The sequence below is a fragment of the Haemorhous mexicanus genome, chromosome 4, assembly GCF_027477595.1.
Source record: "Haemorhous mexicanus isolate bHaeMex1 chromosome 4, bHaeMex1.pri, whole genome shotgun sequence".
Lineage (NCBI taxonomy): Eukaryota > Metazoa > Chordata > Aves > Passeriformes > Fringillidae > Haemorhous > Haemorhous mexicanus.
This window is the reverse complement of record NC_082344.1, coordinates 6,995,393-7,011,213: the sequence shown is the minus strand read 5'-3', so window position 1 is coordinate 7,011,213 and position 15,821 is coordinate 6,995,393. Positions and strand designations below refer to the sequence as shown.

Sequence of the window (15,821 nt, the reverse complement as noted above, 5' to 3'; positions counted from 1 at the left end):
AGGCATCTTACCAGCAAGAAAATGTTGCACAATACCTTCATACTGAGATAAAATATGCCCACATTTTTTGCACTCTGAAGTCCATTTGGTTTCCAAACCACTAATTACAGGGTTAGATATGACATAATTATATATATATATATCATATAATATGATATAATTCAGTTGATCTCACTGCATTTTCAGATTAAGATGCTTTCACAGCAACAGTGAAGGGATGGCTGGCAGAGTACATCTATGCACATTCTCATCCACCCCAACATTAAATAGAAAATTTACTGGTGTTATGAAGCCTACTCTATTCTGTGGACATACTGTGACCTGTCAATGTCTGTTTTAAGCCCATATTTAGCTTTTTCTTAACCTTTCAGAAAACACCAAAGTGGTAGTTTAATGCCAACTAAAGTTACAATGTTAAAGCAGCTCAGGGAGAGGTAAAGCCAAAAAAGCAGGCAAACCTGGACCTTGATTGTATCAGTTCATCAGGTAAATCTGTTCATTGCTCTCTGGTGTTCACCATGTGGTTTCAGAAGAAGCACTTCCATGTAAATAAAATTTCACTCAGAGTATATAATATACATGACCAGCTTTGCCTCCAGTCTAAAGTCACATCTAGACAGAATGGGAAGTGCATTAGAAAAAGATTTGATATATCAATATATTCTTCCCCCAAATGCCATCATTTGTGTTAATACAGTAACTCTGTGTATCCACAGTGATAGAAGTATGCTGAAGGGTGTGGCATTCACATTCTCTGAAAAAATCCCTTTGCCCAGGGTTTTCTCCTGGGAAGCTGAAAGGCAGCAAGAGAGGCCTCAGAGAAAAGGAAAACAATTCTTATCTCATTTGCTTCTCCTGTGTTTTGCTCCTTTGGAATGTGTTTGGAGATTGTTTCATTGGATTCTGGTGTGAGTTGTTTTCACTCATTGGCCAATCAGGGCCAAGAGAGTCAGGAGTTTTCATTATTATCTTTTTAGCATTCTGTAAGTCTCCTTTCTGTATTCTTTAGTATAGTATTCTTCAATATAATATGGTATATTAAAATAATAAATTAACCTTCTGATAAGATGGAGTCAGATTCATCATTCCTGCCTTCGTGGGGCACCCTTTACAACAGAAGGGTCCTACAGACCAATTTACAAACAATGCCCCAGCCCTGCCCCAAGACCCCATAAATGTACAGATAACTCAATCCATGAGCACCTCCAACTCACTTGCCTGAAGCTGTGTGTGTGCCTAACAGCTTGTAAGAGCTGGGCCTGAAGAACAAATTACATTCCTTATGCTTCTGTGGTTGAGCAGGGAACTGTTTCACCCCCAGCCATCAACACAACGCAGCCACTCAGGCAGGAGGGTGCCTGACCTCGTGATGCTACAGGGAGAATTGCAGGTAGGGTGATTAAAATTACTCAGACAGAATGAGTTTTAAAACATGAAGCTTATAAATTATCTAGTCTTGCCAGTGCCAGGGGGACAGGCTGCGCAGCAACTTTCAGGCACCTGCTCTCAGCTCCACACAGACGTGGTTGGAAGGTAAAAGTTGCAATCTTGGCATCAGGCAGAGGAGAAAGCAGAGGGGTGGACTTCCTGCCAGCACCTTGATAATGAGGGCACAGAAGGAAGCAAAACCGTGGGAATTATCAAGCTAAAAATCATTTCTTTTAGCTCCAGTATTCACTGTATCCAAATTAAAAGGATCATTGCATCAGCTGACTGCGGGTAGAAGCAAAGTACCAGACTGCCATCTACTGGCACCAGCCACATCTCAGAGGTGAGGAAACTGCAATTAGATAAATCTATTTTTGCTGGTTCCTGCAGGACTTGGTCTTGGTGGTACCATGCCAAAAAACCTGTACTGGGCTGCACCACCAAGGCAAGTTCTGCCTACAGCAATATTAATTCAAAGACATCCAGAAGTACAAAGATTCTGATCCTTCCTGGTACGTGCTGCAAACATGGCAGGGACAAGCTGAAGTTCTGACAGAAAACCAAAAAGCAGCAGCAAACTGCAGTCATCAAATGACTGCTGGCATCTGCAAAACTTGAGGCAGGTTCTACCCAGCTAGCACACAAATCCAGCAGAACAAAATTGTATTAATCAGCCTGAAGAGTATTTTTCTCTCAGGAAAACCAACACCTTTTAATATACACTCATGCTGTGTATTCTTATGACATGCCAGAAAGGCTTGTCAGAAGTTGGTGAAGCCTTCAACTCACTGTTTTCTTCTGGAATTATGAATAAATTCTAAGGTGTGTTAACTTAATAAATACTATAACTTAGCTGGCTATTTTGGCCCTAAAAAATTTCATGCCAAGAAAATCCAGTGCATACGTTTTCTTCTGTTATTATTCTTCTGGTATCTCCTAGATCTTCCTTAACTATAAAATCATTTATGGCTAAATATGGACTGTCCAACTGTTGTATTAATTCCTCATCCTCATTACATACTAAAACATCCTCTCAGCATTTTTTTCCTCTACTGATGTAAAAGAAAGTCATCTGCTCAATGAAATTTACTGCTTGCCTTTTTTTTTCCCGTGTATACAAGAAATTGTTGTGCATTTTGTATTAGGTCTTTATTATCTAGCAATGATGGCTTGCTAATTAAATTGGGGTTTAATGGCATAGTTAAGTTCTAATTTATGTTTTTGGAGCTTTGTTTAATTCCTTTAGTTAAAATGTAATCACTTTCTAACTATTATCTGATATTACATAGGAATAGAAAAAGAATATCAACTCCTCATATTCAGCTGACTTTCTTCTATTAAATCTTGTTACTTTTTTAACTGAGAAACTTTTTTAACCACTCTAAGCTGATTTGAGGGCAGGAGGCAGCTGTGGAATTTCTGTGGCTTCAGCTCCTTGCAGGAGTCAGCTTTCTGCAGCTCCTGGGCTCCCACTGCACGCATCGCTTGGACACACAGCAGCCTTGGGGGTGTGACTCACAGCTGACTGACAGATTTTTTATTTTGCAGTTATGCATGAAAACAGACAGGTGAAAAAACAGAACAGCTCTTGACCCTTCCCTTTTTGGGCTGTGAAAAACTGCCCCTAAGCCAATCTGTTTCTAGTGACTTTCCTAGGAGCCACTTTGGGGACTGAAATGAAACTTTAGGAGTGATTGCACCCCCAGCTCTGCCTCAGAGTGATGCTCCTCCCTGTATTCTCACCAGAGCACATTCTGCTCTTAAATCTTGGCTTTTGATGACAGCTTTTGTACAGGCAATCCAGCAGGAGGTGAAAAGGAAAGTATCTATTCCATGCATTGTGTAAAACACAGTCCAGCTATAAGGAGAAAACTGAGTTCTACAGATTTCATCCAGTAATTCATACAGCATGTCTTGAGAAAGATGCTTAATTGGGTTAGTGAGAAAAACACAGAGAAAAAAAAAAAAAAAAAAACCAGAAAAAAAACCCAAAAAAAAAACAACTTTGAAAGCTATACACAAAATGTCTGGTAAAAAAGTAGATCCTACACTTCCCACATTTGAATTTTGAGTCAGTAAGGTTGCCTGTAGCCTGGCCACACCAATTTTTACTTTTCAGTCTATCTAGAAAGATGGCTTTTCTTTTTTTTTTTTTTTTTTTTTTGCAAACTAATCATTAAATACATCTAAGTCAAATGAAAAGGCACAGATATTTAAACTACCACAAAACAAGAACTATTGCATATAACTAATCCTATTCTACTACAAAAAGAGTAAAAAGTTTTTTGATATTGATATTGTTTCATTTCAGCTTCAGTATCTTTTAGAAGCAACCCTCAAACTGGATTAACCCTTTGCAATCTGCTGCTCCTCAGAAGGCAATAAAAGCTCTTTCTGTGTGCATGAAATATGAAAAAAGGCCCTGAAATTCATTATAAGCCTATATCCACTCTAAGGACAGCTGCACCATGTGCACTGTTTTCTGATTTTACAAGGACATCTTCTGTGGTTTCGAACTCATAAGTGTAAATTCAGTTTTGTACAACTCAAAAATAAAAAGTCTAATTATAATTCTTGTTGCAGACATGCAGTACAGAAGACTTAAGGTTTTTATCCTACTCTTGAGTTATTATTAAAGCTGTTCACATGGGAAGAATTTGCATTTTTTAGAACTGTATGTCATTCATCTCTAAAATTATCCAAATCCCTATCTCAGTGACTGCCTTTAACAATACTATCAATAGATGAAAGCTCATCAATGATCCTTTGCTAGCATTATTTTAAAAGTTAAAATTCTCTCAGGAGCAAGAAAATAGGATGCAATTCTTTGAATATATTTTCAATATTATCTTTTCCTATTTTATTTTAGTGTATTTTTTAATTTTAAAATGAAATCAATTATATATTTTTAGTTCTGTTTTTAATAGATACCAAATGCACTTTTAAGATTTAAAACATTAAACATTAATTTCTTTAGTTTTGACAGTTTTAACTTACTTTTAATAGGCATTGTTATTTTCCAGTTGCACACTATGCAGAGAGCATGCAACATTGCAAACTCCTCATTTACCTTTGCAATAGATACCAAAATGACTTGGGATTAAATAAGCTGAAATTTCTTCTAGTGCATGGAGGACTGTTAAGCCCAGAACCACAACTGAAGTCCATGAATGAAAGTTTTAGAGAAGTAAAGGGGAAAATACTTTCAGTATTTTAAATACATGGATTTATCTTAGATTTTCTAATAAGAATTTCTTCCCACCAAAAATTCTCACGGTCCAAATATGTTACTGGAAGCAGCACAGAGTTAAGGTCTTGTGCTGCTGCATCCAAACAGAAATGCTATTATTTTAATCTTAGTCACATCTCCTCTGTGCCTGAAGTGGTCTTCATATTCTGGACTTTAACTTATGCCTTTTAAATATGAATAGTTTGCTCAAAAACGTCAAAACTAAATCTAAAAATGTGAATTTTCTAACTAAAATCTCCCAGTCTACTGCAGTGACGTGGGCTGAAATTATCATGCCATTAATATCTGAATACTTTCATTTTGTCAGCTCTCCCTGTAAATCCTTCCTTTTGAGAGATTTATTGTCATGCATTAAATGTGCACGACACACAATAAATGTGCACTACTTTTGCACTACAAAGATTGGATTTATGGAGAAAACTTGATAAAAAGGAACAGATGACTTTTGTAAACTTCAGGAAAGCATGTTTTAATGTCACACATTATGGCTGGTCTCCTGGATTCTATACTTTTGTACTTCAGAACAGAAATTTACAGGGAGATTTCTCCCTTGGGCAGTGCTGATACTCTGCCATTACACATTCCCTAACCTAATGTTGGCATTCAGTGCACTGCAGCACAGACTTCTTCTCCAGCCATGGAGTATGTCTGGGAAAATAAGAAGCTCTGTGTCAGGCCTGAAGTGGAGCTCCACATGGGGAAAAAGAGAACCATAAAAGAGAACTTCTTCTGAGCTCTTTTTTTTTTTTTTTCATGGCAGTTACTCACAATGCTCCATGAAACTGAAAAGCCACTGCAAATCCTGGAGAGAGAGATTAAAAGGCAAGTGAAGCAGTCAGGGGCACAAGATAAAGATTCCAAATCCATTTCAGCTCCACATGCATGGAATGGAAACAGATATGGGCTTACATGGCATCTATGTTCACACAACAGCACTGGAAATTTAGGGGTTTATGAATTAACTGTGACTTGAAACCAGAAGAATCAGACACACCAACGTAATAAAATCCACCCAACTGAACCCAAGTAAGCACACAAAATGCTTATAAGTAATATATTAAATAATTATAATATAATAAAAGTAATAAGACCAGATGAAGAAGAATTAAAATGAACTGTCAGAGCCATTACAAGGTAGTTCTTTTCTACACTCACCTGTTCTTCTGAGCAATGAGGGAAAGCAAAATGCTGCATTTTCCAAGTGTCCAATGACAACTGTTCACAAAGCTGATGACAAATTAATATCAGAGGCTCCAGTTTCCTGAAAAATAGGAAATCCATGGACAAGAATGTGATTATTGTAACATGTGGTGTTCATGTGTTATTGGCTGCACTACCAACATCTTGCAGAAATCCTACATCAGACCTAGAACCAAGCACCTGTAGGAAGGGACATCATTTCCACTACAAGCTGAGTTTACCAGGGACAAAAAAATACATGCTAGAAGAAACACAGGATGTGAACATACAATCAGAGGCAGAAAAAAATAATAATTTATATTGAAATCAGTCCTAGGCCCTACTTGCAATTTTTTTTTTTTCAACTAAAAAAGGGCACATACCTTGGATTCTGTCAATGAGTTGTAAATAGCATGTGGGTTATCTCAAGCAAAAAAAAAAAAAAAAAATCACACAAACATGACAAGAGCAAATGGCATCATAAAATTCAATGAAAAGTTGGTCACCTCATCATTTTCAGAAGAAGAAGAATCAGAATTTTAAGACCCAAATCTTACTGAAGTCCCCCTCTCTCCATTTTCTTCTGCCAACAAAATCCAGGGTAAATCTGCTCCTGTACTAAGTTCTTTGATAGCAGCAAACATTACAATGACATTATTATATGGTTTTAAATAATATTCTGGATAGTTTCTAAGCCTTTGCATATAATTTAATAATACATAACAAGTCACTGCCTTTTTTATCCATTCCATGCTCTGCTATAGAAACTAATACTCTTCCCACACACAAAAAGACCTCAAAACATATGCAATCAGGCACTCAAGGATTTTTCAAAACCTGAATTACCATAGTAAAAAATAAAAAAAATAAGAAATTACTTTGAAAATGGATGGTACTACTCTTCTAAATCATATTAACAACTAATAAGTGTCAAGGGCCTGCTATAACTTGGTACCAAAAGAGTGTTATATACAATTGCCTTGGACTAATGGGTATTTTATGCTAAAGGATAACTTCTAATTCTGCTGCAGGAAGCACATACTTGCCATGCACTGCAGACATTAGGAGTGTTGGCTAAGATGTATGAATGGAAACCATCCAGAGGGAAAAAAAAATTTTAAAAATGATATAAACTTAAGTGAATCCACGCTGGACATTGGAAGTAAAACTCTGAAGTTTCAGGAATAACCAGTAGAATCCAGAGCTAAAGGCAAATAAATTTTGAGTGTGACCAGCTTTTTTTGTGTCTCAGTAAGAGATAGTATTTGTAGGGATGTGTCAATTCAATCTATCACTACATAAAACAAATCCTAGGAGGGAGTCAGGAAGAATTTTCTCAAAAATAGCATCCTAGTTTGTTAAACACAGTATGCCATGACCCCATTCTCATGTAGCCCAGTAAAAAACAGATTCTAGTAGCAGTGGGAGGTATATGGAGTATGAGATTTCCATTTTTTTCTATAAGACTCAATATAAAAAAAATGGCATTGGATACACTTTAAAAGGGCAAAGCCCATCTTGTTATTTCCATGCTCCCCCAGCCTCTGCAGTTTTTCAAGTCTTACAAACAATATCTAAAAAGACAGTGAAATTTCCTTTGTGAAATATGGAGAACACAGAAGCTTTTTCTTCTCCCCAGGCATGGTCACTGGGATTCAACAGGACAAACATCACAAGTCAATAAGGGTGCAGTCAGAGGCTGTGTCTATTAAAATTATATACTTAATCTCTATCTCAGGATAAAACATGTCTCTGCACCATCCCTCTTGCATTCCCTCTTCCTCCTTAGGAATTTCCTGCCTTGTTGTTTGGAATTTAAGCATTATTTCTTAGCATGCCTGCTTTTACCTGCTGCTGGTTGTGGCACTGTCCTTGCAGGGCTCCAAGTCCTGCAGAGGGGATACTGAGGAATTGAGGACTGTGCCATTGAAAGGAGGCAGCAGGATGCCCTGCACAGTGGCAAGAGGCAGAAGTGGTCAGGGTCAGGCAGCTGGGGCAAGTGTGGGCTACTCCTCATGAGACCAGAAGTGCCAGGAGCTCTGAAAAAGGATTTTATTAAAAGAAAAGAAAAAATTACACCAGGCTTTCAAAATGTCAAAAGGCCACCCCTGTATTAGGATGGACAGACACAGGGTGGACTGGTAAATCCTTCCCCATCCTTAGCTCTGCCCTCAGCCCCATGGTCAGGCCAAAAAAAAGCAGGAAATCTGACTCTGAGGGGTGACTCTAATTCCAGTCATCCCTCTGAGCCCTTAGGGAAAACATCTTTCTTTCCATCTCTTCATCCCAGGCTGCCCGCCGGCCTCTGCAGATAAATCCTCAACATTTTCAGTAACTTGTATTCTGCTTCATATTTATCAGTAATCAAACCCTCAAGGAAGGAATATTGCCATTTTTCCTCCTTTGTCCATAAGAGACAATACAATTCCTGGTGTTACAAAAACAACAGTAATGTCCTGATTGCATTATTTTGCCACTATTTGCCTAGAATAGAATCAGCCCCTTGAAGAAATGTTATTTTTTGAGGATGGAAGGAACAGAGTGAGTTTTAACCATATTTGATATTGGCCTGCATTGCACATAACATCATTTCAGAAAGCTCTGGATTCAATCTGGGCTAAGGCAATGCTCCCACAGTTGAAGTTTCTCTTGCATAATTCAGAATTTCCTGGGTGTAAGATTTATAGGTAAAAACTTTCTTTCATGCATAAATACTGCAGCAATCACTGCTCCCTCAACATCTATTTTTCCAATTTGCTGTTTTTTCCTCACTCAGGCCATATCTTGCCTGGAGAGGTGAAAGAGAGAGAGAGATTACATTATAGTTGCCTCCATCAAAGATGCAAAAACATGCTACAAAGCTAAAATACCTCAGCTCTCCTGGCTGCTGAGTTTCCCATTTGCTAATGACTGATACAGAAGCAGGTGCATTTCCAAAGCCACAGGAAAGCACTGAGTTTGCCATATGACAATAATGCAAAGGCCATAATGCAAAGCTGTTCATGAGAAGGGAAGATGGGAAATTAAACACCTGTAATTAATTTCCTTCACAGAACATCCTCTGGCGACATCTGCACAAACCTCCCTGAGTCAGAAACCCATTTGTGATGTTTTGCAATTGGTTCAAAAGCCAGTTTTGCTCTGCAGACTGACACTGGCAACAGCAATTAAATGAAGATGGAATGCAAAGTCTTGCTGAGCATCCTCTGCTGGGGGGCAGCCCAGCCACTGCATTTGGGAACTTCATGGAGCTTTTATATTGTTGGGTTTTTTTTCTTGTTTTCCTTGCCAATTTGTAAATTGTTCTGTTTGGCTTGCTTCCCATTTCTTTAAAACCGATGCTATCAGTATCAAAATATTAATAATATATTCATTTATTCATTTCTGGATGCTTCCAGAGCCATATCCCAGAATTTCAAATAATGTTGTAATAGAGATGAGGACAAAACAGGGGGTGCTTGACATCTAATAAAGTAAGAGCTGCCAGCCTGAAATAAGTGAAGAAATGTACCATGCATGTGTTTTTCAAATATCTAATGTAACTGCATAACAGAGAATCAGAATTAGGTGTTTTTCTGTGTCTCTAATCTACTACACATTTGCAGAGGAGGAATGCAGTTTGGAACATTCATCTCCTGTGCAGCTATTATCCTGCAGAGATTTTCCAGAAGTGGAACTAAGACCAGGTAGGACCAATTAACCAGACCCATTCATGGTAAAACACTGAAATTACACTTTCAGGGTACACCTAATTTGGCATCTGTCGTGGTTTGAGAGGAAATAGTTTTTTTTGGGATGGTGTGGTCACGCCAATCGGTGTCCAGATTTTAATATTGGCACCTGGTTTGTCCACTGAGGGCATGGATACGCCTCTGAGAACACAGGGGGTTAAAAGCTGTGAACTCCCACTTGAAGTTTCTTTTGAGTTCCGGCCCTGGACCAAAGGAGACCTCTCCCCTGTCCAGCTCCGAGCTGGGCAGGGGGGAGGGGAGCCATGCGGCCGGAGGGAGGTAGGCCAGGCCAGGGCCGAAGGGTGGAGGAGCACTGCACTGCGAGGGCTTCGGGCAGCCATCCCCCATTCCTCCCCCGGAGGGAGAGAGAGAGAGCAGCCTGTGCTTGCGATAGCGCGGCTGGAGTGAAGGAGAAGGGGGGGGTGCCCAGCAGGGCAGCCAGCCGTGGGAGTTCATGAACCAAACCAGCAGAGCCTGGGACTTTTAACCCTTCTTGGGACGATGGAAACCTTGCAAATGCTGATTCCTCCTGGAGTTGGTGAGATTGAGAAAAGTTGAGAAGAATTCTAGGTGGGAGGAGATGATGGAGTGGCTTTTGGCTGGACTTTTCTTGGATAGCTATGGACAGAACCCTTGAGTTCCTGTGACACAGAGACTGCATTCCAGGGGGAGGCAATGGCTCAGAGCCAGGAGAGTGCGGTGATGCGAAGGTGTGTGAACAGAGACGACGGCTGAGGAGGGTGGTGGTGGTGCCCTCCGTCTTTGATGAAGAAGAAGAGGAAGATGATCTCTGTTCGAGAGACCCCTCAGCCCCAGGGGGTGAAACATGGGGGGGACAGGTGTCCCAAAAGGAGAGGGACTGTGCTCTTTTTTGGAACTGGACAAAGCATCCTTAAAGGGAAAAACCCTAGAAGCAGCTCTGGTCCATGTGCAGTGGTGAGAGCACTGGACGTGGAAGGAAGAGGTCACGATGGCAAAATGTTCTCCGGGCGGTGCCACACGTGACACAGAGACACGAGAAGTTTCGACTGTTTCCTGGGTGAAGTCTGTAGTGCAAGAGGGACTCCTCTCTTCTCAAAGAACTGAGAATTGATTATCCAAAGGGTGGCAGCGGAATTAAGAAATTTGGTGGGGGGAGGAGGAGGAAATTTGGAAGGTTTTCATCCCGTGTTCTGTGTTTTTTTTTTTCTTTCCCTGTAGTTCTATGTTAATAAAGTTTTTTTTCCTTTCAATCATAAGTTAGAGCCTGCTCTTCTCTGTCTCTGATCACATCTCACAGCAGATACCAGGAAAAGAGGTTTTCTCATGGAAGCACTGGCATTTCGCCAGGCTCAGACCATGACAGCATCCAGATTAAAATGCAGAATAATTTAAGAATTAAAAATCAAAATCAACAACATCATTGAAATCCTTATTCATACAGCTATGGTGGAAAACAGCAACAAGCCTAATGAACTTTCCTGCAGCACAAATCACTGGAAGAACAAATCCCCAGCTTGGATGACAAAACAAATTAAACTGACAGACTAACAAAGGAGATTTCAACAACCTGCTCGGCCCCCTTATTAAACATATTTCACATAATAAAAGTGTTCAGCAAGATTGGTAGCTTGTATTAAGTGGTTACAGTAACCTTCCTTGGTCTTCTGCCTTCTCATTTTCCTGATACAACCTAATATACAATTTGCCTGTTTTAGTGAAACTGAGTTCAATAAGATCATGTTTTCAACATTTTTTTTCCAGAATAATCCCTAAGCCTTTTTCTTGATCAGTGTGCTGGATGATTGTTTCATTTAGCAGGTATTCCCCAGATTATTTAGTTTCTTCTACTTTTAATAAGCTTACATTTGTGTACCTTGAACTCTATCTGTCTGCTGTTGGCCTAGTCTCAAGAGAAACACTTGCTTCTAATATTGATTGCACTATGCATTATTTGTTTTGCCTTTAATCCTGGCACATGGAATCCTGGAGGTTTTGTTTTCAGTATTCTATTTCAAGTCAGCTTGAGTGATGTCAAAAGAACTGGCTCATCCAGTTCAGAAAAGAAATAAATGCTTTTGGGAAAAAAAAAATCCTTTGCTTCTGTATGAATTTAAGTGTTCCTCAGTAACTAAAAAAAAAATGAAATTCATGTTTCATATAACATAAGAACTATAAATTACACACTGCCATAAATAATCTGCGTAATTATAACATCAACAGTCAGAAAAACATTACCTTGAATCCAGCTCTTACTAAGGAAGGGAGAAACCTGCTTTAGACAGACTTGCTTTGGGTTCCTTTCCAATCTATGTTCTGAGGTGCTAAAGCCTTGGAAACACATGCACTTACACATGCCAGTAGCCCTCCTAAAGAAAAATGCTAAAAAATCCTGGAGGTGACTGCCACTTGAGATATTTTTATGTCTGAAATCTAGATTTCTTTTCCATTAACAAAACTTCACAAAGACACTTAAAGCACTTTATAACACTATGAATTCCAAAGGTTTGTAAAACATATATTTATAAATATATTGTTTTATATCTGCATATAATTGTGGTAGCTTGCAATGACTCTTTGCGTGCACACACACGTGTGCATTTGCTGTGCAAACGTGGGAGAAATGCTGCTCTCTCAAATGGTTAGATTCTTTAGATATCTAAGGAAGTTAGGCCTGTAAGTAAGTTTAATTTAAGTCATAAGCTGAACTAAATGCTGTTAAGTGTTGTTCCTTTATTAAATTAAGTTACAACTGAAGTACTAGTGAGTGCTGTTAAAACTATTGTCAGGCCATATTCCTTTTTATCCTTGCCCTTTCTCTCCTTTTGTCACAGGCACCTAAACACACACAGATAGTTTTCTGTTTATTGCTGCTTGGATTGACTGACTGGACTTCATTTCTTGTTTTTTCCTCTCTGTGAGCCTTAACCCTGTAGTAAGTAGCAGAGTGAACATTTCCAAAGAGCCTTTTCGTGCTGTCGGGTAATATTAAATCCCTTCTTTTGCTGAAACCCTTGCCAGTCATTCTTTCAGCAATCTCAAGCACTCCTTCTCAACAAGTATATTTAAGGAAAGATTGTTCATTTAAAAAGGGCAGTTTGCTTTCAAAATCGAGTTTTTTAACACACTCACAATTGTGAGTGACCCGGCTCCATCCGGATGGTTCGGTTTCGAATGCATCTACCTACGTGGCCTAATGGAACATTCTCTTTCAAATCACAGCCTCCTTTGCCACTCCTATTTCAGCAATGTTTCCTGATAGGATGAAGCAGTTGCTCATCTCATTTCTGAAGGGCTTTACTTAGCTCAGTGACAGCGCTGATTATGTGCAAAATTATCAGTTATCTGGTATTATTATTGAGCAGCACCATCTTCATGCATATTTACAGAAAATTCTCTTTCCCTGGCTGTTCTCCTGGTTTCCACAGAATGAGTATGTTTACTTGAACACTGCCTTTTGAAAAACAGCAGAGCAATCAGTTCTATGCAAAATCATTGTGACTAGGCTCTGTGAAAGCTACAGAAGGGTTCATGCTCCAGCAGCCACCTTAGCAGGGCTTGAATTATGAGCAGGAACTCTGCCCTAGTGGCACAAAGGAGTTGGCACAGAAGCTCGTCCCTCTCCCACTGCTCTCCCTTATCCCTCAGCCCTCACTGGCGTGGTTTTCCAGGAAAAGGAGGGCAAGTGAGGGCAGTCAGTGCTCTTCCAAAATCAGCTTTAGTTCTCCATTAGCTTCCTGCCAAGAAATCTGCAGGGTCAACAGGGAATGTTGTAAGGAAGGCAAAATGCTTGGTGCTTGGGGTTTAAACTTTACTGCAGTGTGAACTTTGTTAGACATTTAGAATACCCTAAGAAATACACTGTAAGCACAGAAAAGGGGTATCTGCACTGAATATTCCTCTCACTCCTTTAACAATGGACCAATACAGTGTCTGTGTAACTTTACTTTCCTCCTCGAGAAATTCCTTATCTTTCTATTTCCACATTATCTGCTTCAACTGTGAAATTTATTTCTTCATTACTCTCATCCTGGTACCAGCTCTCCACGAGTTGAGACCTATTAGAGAAATTAGGGCATTCTTTCCCTTTCAGTGACCTGTACATCAGTTTACATTCATAAATGTCTAAATAAAAGAAGCATTGCCTTTTGTTACATTCTGAGCCTCTAAGAAGCCAATTCCTTCAATAGCTTCTTCAAGGAATGTACACTGTCTCAACTGCAAGATCCATGATGGCTTCCTGGAATTGCTTCAGGGTACAGAGTCTGTACTAGATTAACTGCAAAATTAAGTCTCCAGTTAAAGCTACTTTGCAAATTCTGCTAGCATCTTCATCAAGCTCTGGGAAATACTATGCATTTCCAGGGATTGTCAGAGTACATTTATGGAGAAGACTATCATTCTGTGCAAACCCTACTGTGTTGAGATTAATCACACTCAACCAAGGTAGCAGAGGCAGGTGTGCAGTAACCATAAGCTCCCCCCCTAATCCTTAGAGATCACTGGCAGAAAGCAATTCAGGTTTTCAGAGGAATGAATGACTTTTGGAGTGTGCTCAGCTCCTCTGAGTGACTACAGAGCAATGCTGACAGAACATTCTCCTGTTGGGCATATCAGCATAGCACTGAAACTTCAGTAGAAGGAAGGTCCAAGCTCTTCCTAGCGACCAAATACTGCTCCACTAGATAAAAATAACATTCCTCTCTCAGCATCAAACAGATCAGGGGATCAAATACAAGAACCTCACCCAGCTAATTGACACCATTTGCATGTAAAAGAGCTGTGGCCTGTACAACAGCCAACAACTCTTTATCCTAACCTCATTTTGAGCTCTCATCCCCTTTGCAGAGCTCACCAGAACAGGTATGCAATTGTTGTATCATACAATTGTTCCTAACTTCACTGAAATACCTGCATCTGGATAGCAAGGTCCAGCAGTATAAAGGCCCTCTAGGTTTTCCTTAAAACCTTTGCCCATGGCACTTGAGTGTAAAAGGAGGAATGACTTTGCCCAGGTGTTTATTCAGGAATGTGCTGAAAAAGATCAAATGTAGTTAATTGTAATTAAACCATTACAATCATTAATGCCACTTGATGTTCATAGAGAAGTGGACTCATCAAGAAGAAAAAGTGGTGGTGTGTCCACACCCTTGTAAGGAAACAATGATTATTGTAAATCAACCAAGCTTCCTAAGCAAAACAGCAGCATTAGTGGCTCAGAGCAGCACACTAGCTTGTTTGATCCTGTTTTAAATTCTTTAAAACTTCAACTGCAATTTCCTGCAGTGCAAAGTTTAAACTGCTTACTGTAACACAAAATCACCTTCCTGAATGTATAATTAAAGCATTCAATAAATGAGGCAAGTAATGGAAAAGCGGGTGCTATATACAACAGTAAATATTTGACTGGTTCTTCAAAAGCAAACTGCAGCATTTCAATATTTACTTGCACTCAGAATTGCTGATGGCTTCCCTGCTGTGCAGTAAAAGAGAAAAATTATAAGTGCATTCATAATCACTTGACCTTCCTTCTAAAAAATTATATTTGCCAAAATATTCTCTGTATCCCCATTGTTTGTGAAATAGAAAATGTGAATTGCAAACACATTTGGAAGAGCTACTGGTTTGAAACAGAGTCTCAAACTTTGATTTTCCTATCTGCCTTCTGCCCTAGAGCCAACAGCAATTTCTCACTGTGACAAGACAGATCTGGAGTACTCAAACTGTAGCAGCATGAACTATCATCAGCACTTGCTGAGCATCCATCTCATGTTAGACACAGTTCCTAGCACGTTTATGCTGCAATGGAATCCTAAGAGTAACAGGGGCTGCCTGCAGATGGCTCTTGGATTTGTAACAAAAATCAGTCCTCTTGTTTCTCACTTTCACTGGTGTAAAACCCATGGAAGACAGATAACAGGTATCTTATCTCTTTAACTGTGTGGTCTCTTTGGTGCCTTGTGAAGGCTGACCTAGAACAGGGACTAGAGTTAAAGAATAAAGCAGTTAAAGAAAAAAGGCCTCAATGGATCCACCTTGGGCAGCACAAGAGCCCAGCCAGGGCCAAGAAGAACCCAAAATGGTCACAAAATGGAAGACCGGTTGTCACCGACATGTTTTATGAAAAATCCTTTCCTTAGGATTTTTCCCTCCTGAGAAGCTGAGAGGCCTCAGGAACAAACTGTAAACAATTCTTATCTGCTGCTGTGGAATGCACCAGGGGGAATCTGTGATTGATCTCATCTGGTTGTTTT

At 39.6% G+C, this 15,821-nt stretch overlaps 1 long non-coding RNA gene across 2 annotated transcripts in view; it reads right to left on the bottom strand.

Annotated features, from left to right (window-relative positions):
• The window catches only part of LOC132326072 (uncharacterized), a 45,050-nt gene that overhangs the window by 13,162 nt on the left and 16,067 nt on the right, over positions 1 to 15,821 (bottom strand). For both annotated transcript variants that reach the window (XR_009486121.1, XR_009486122.1), the window contains exon 2: positions 5,834 to 5,939. This is a non-coding gene — a long non-coding RNA (uncharacterized LOC132326072). The remainder of the gene's footprint in view (positions 1 to 5,833; positions 5,940 to 15,821) is intronic.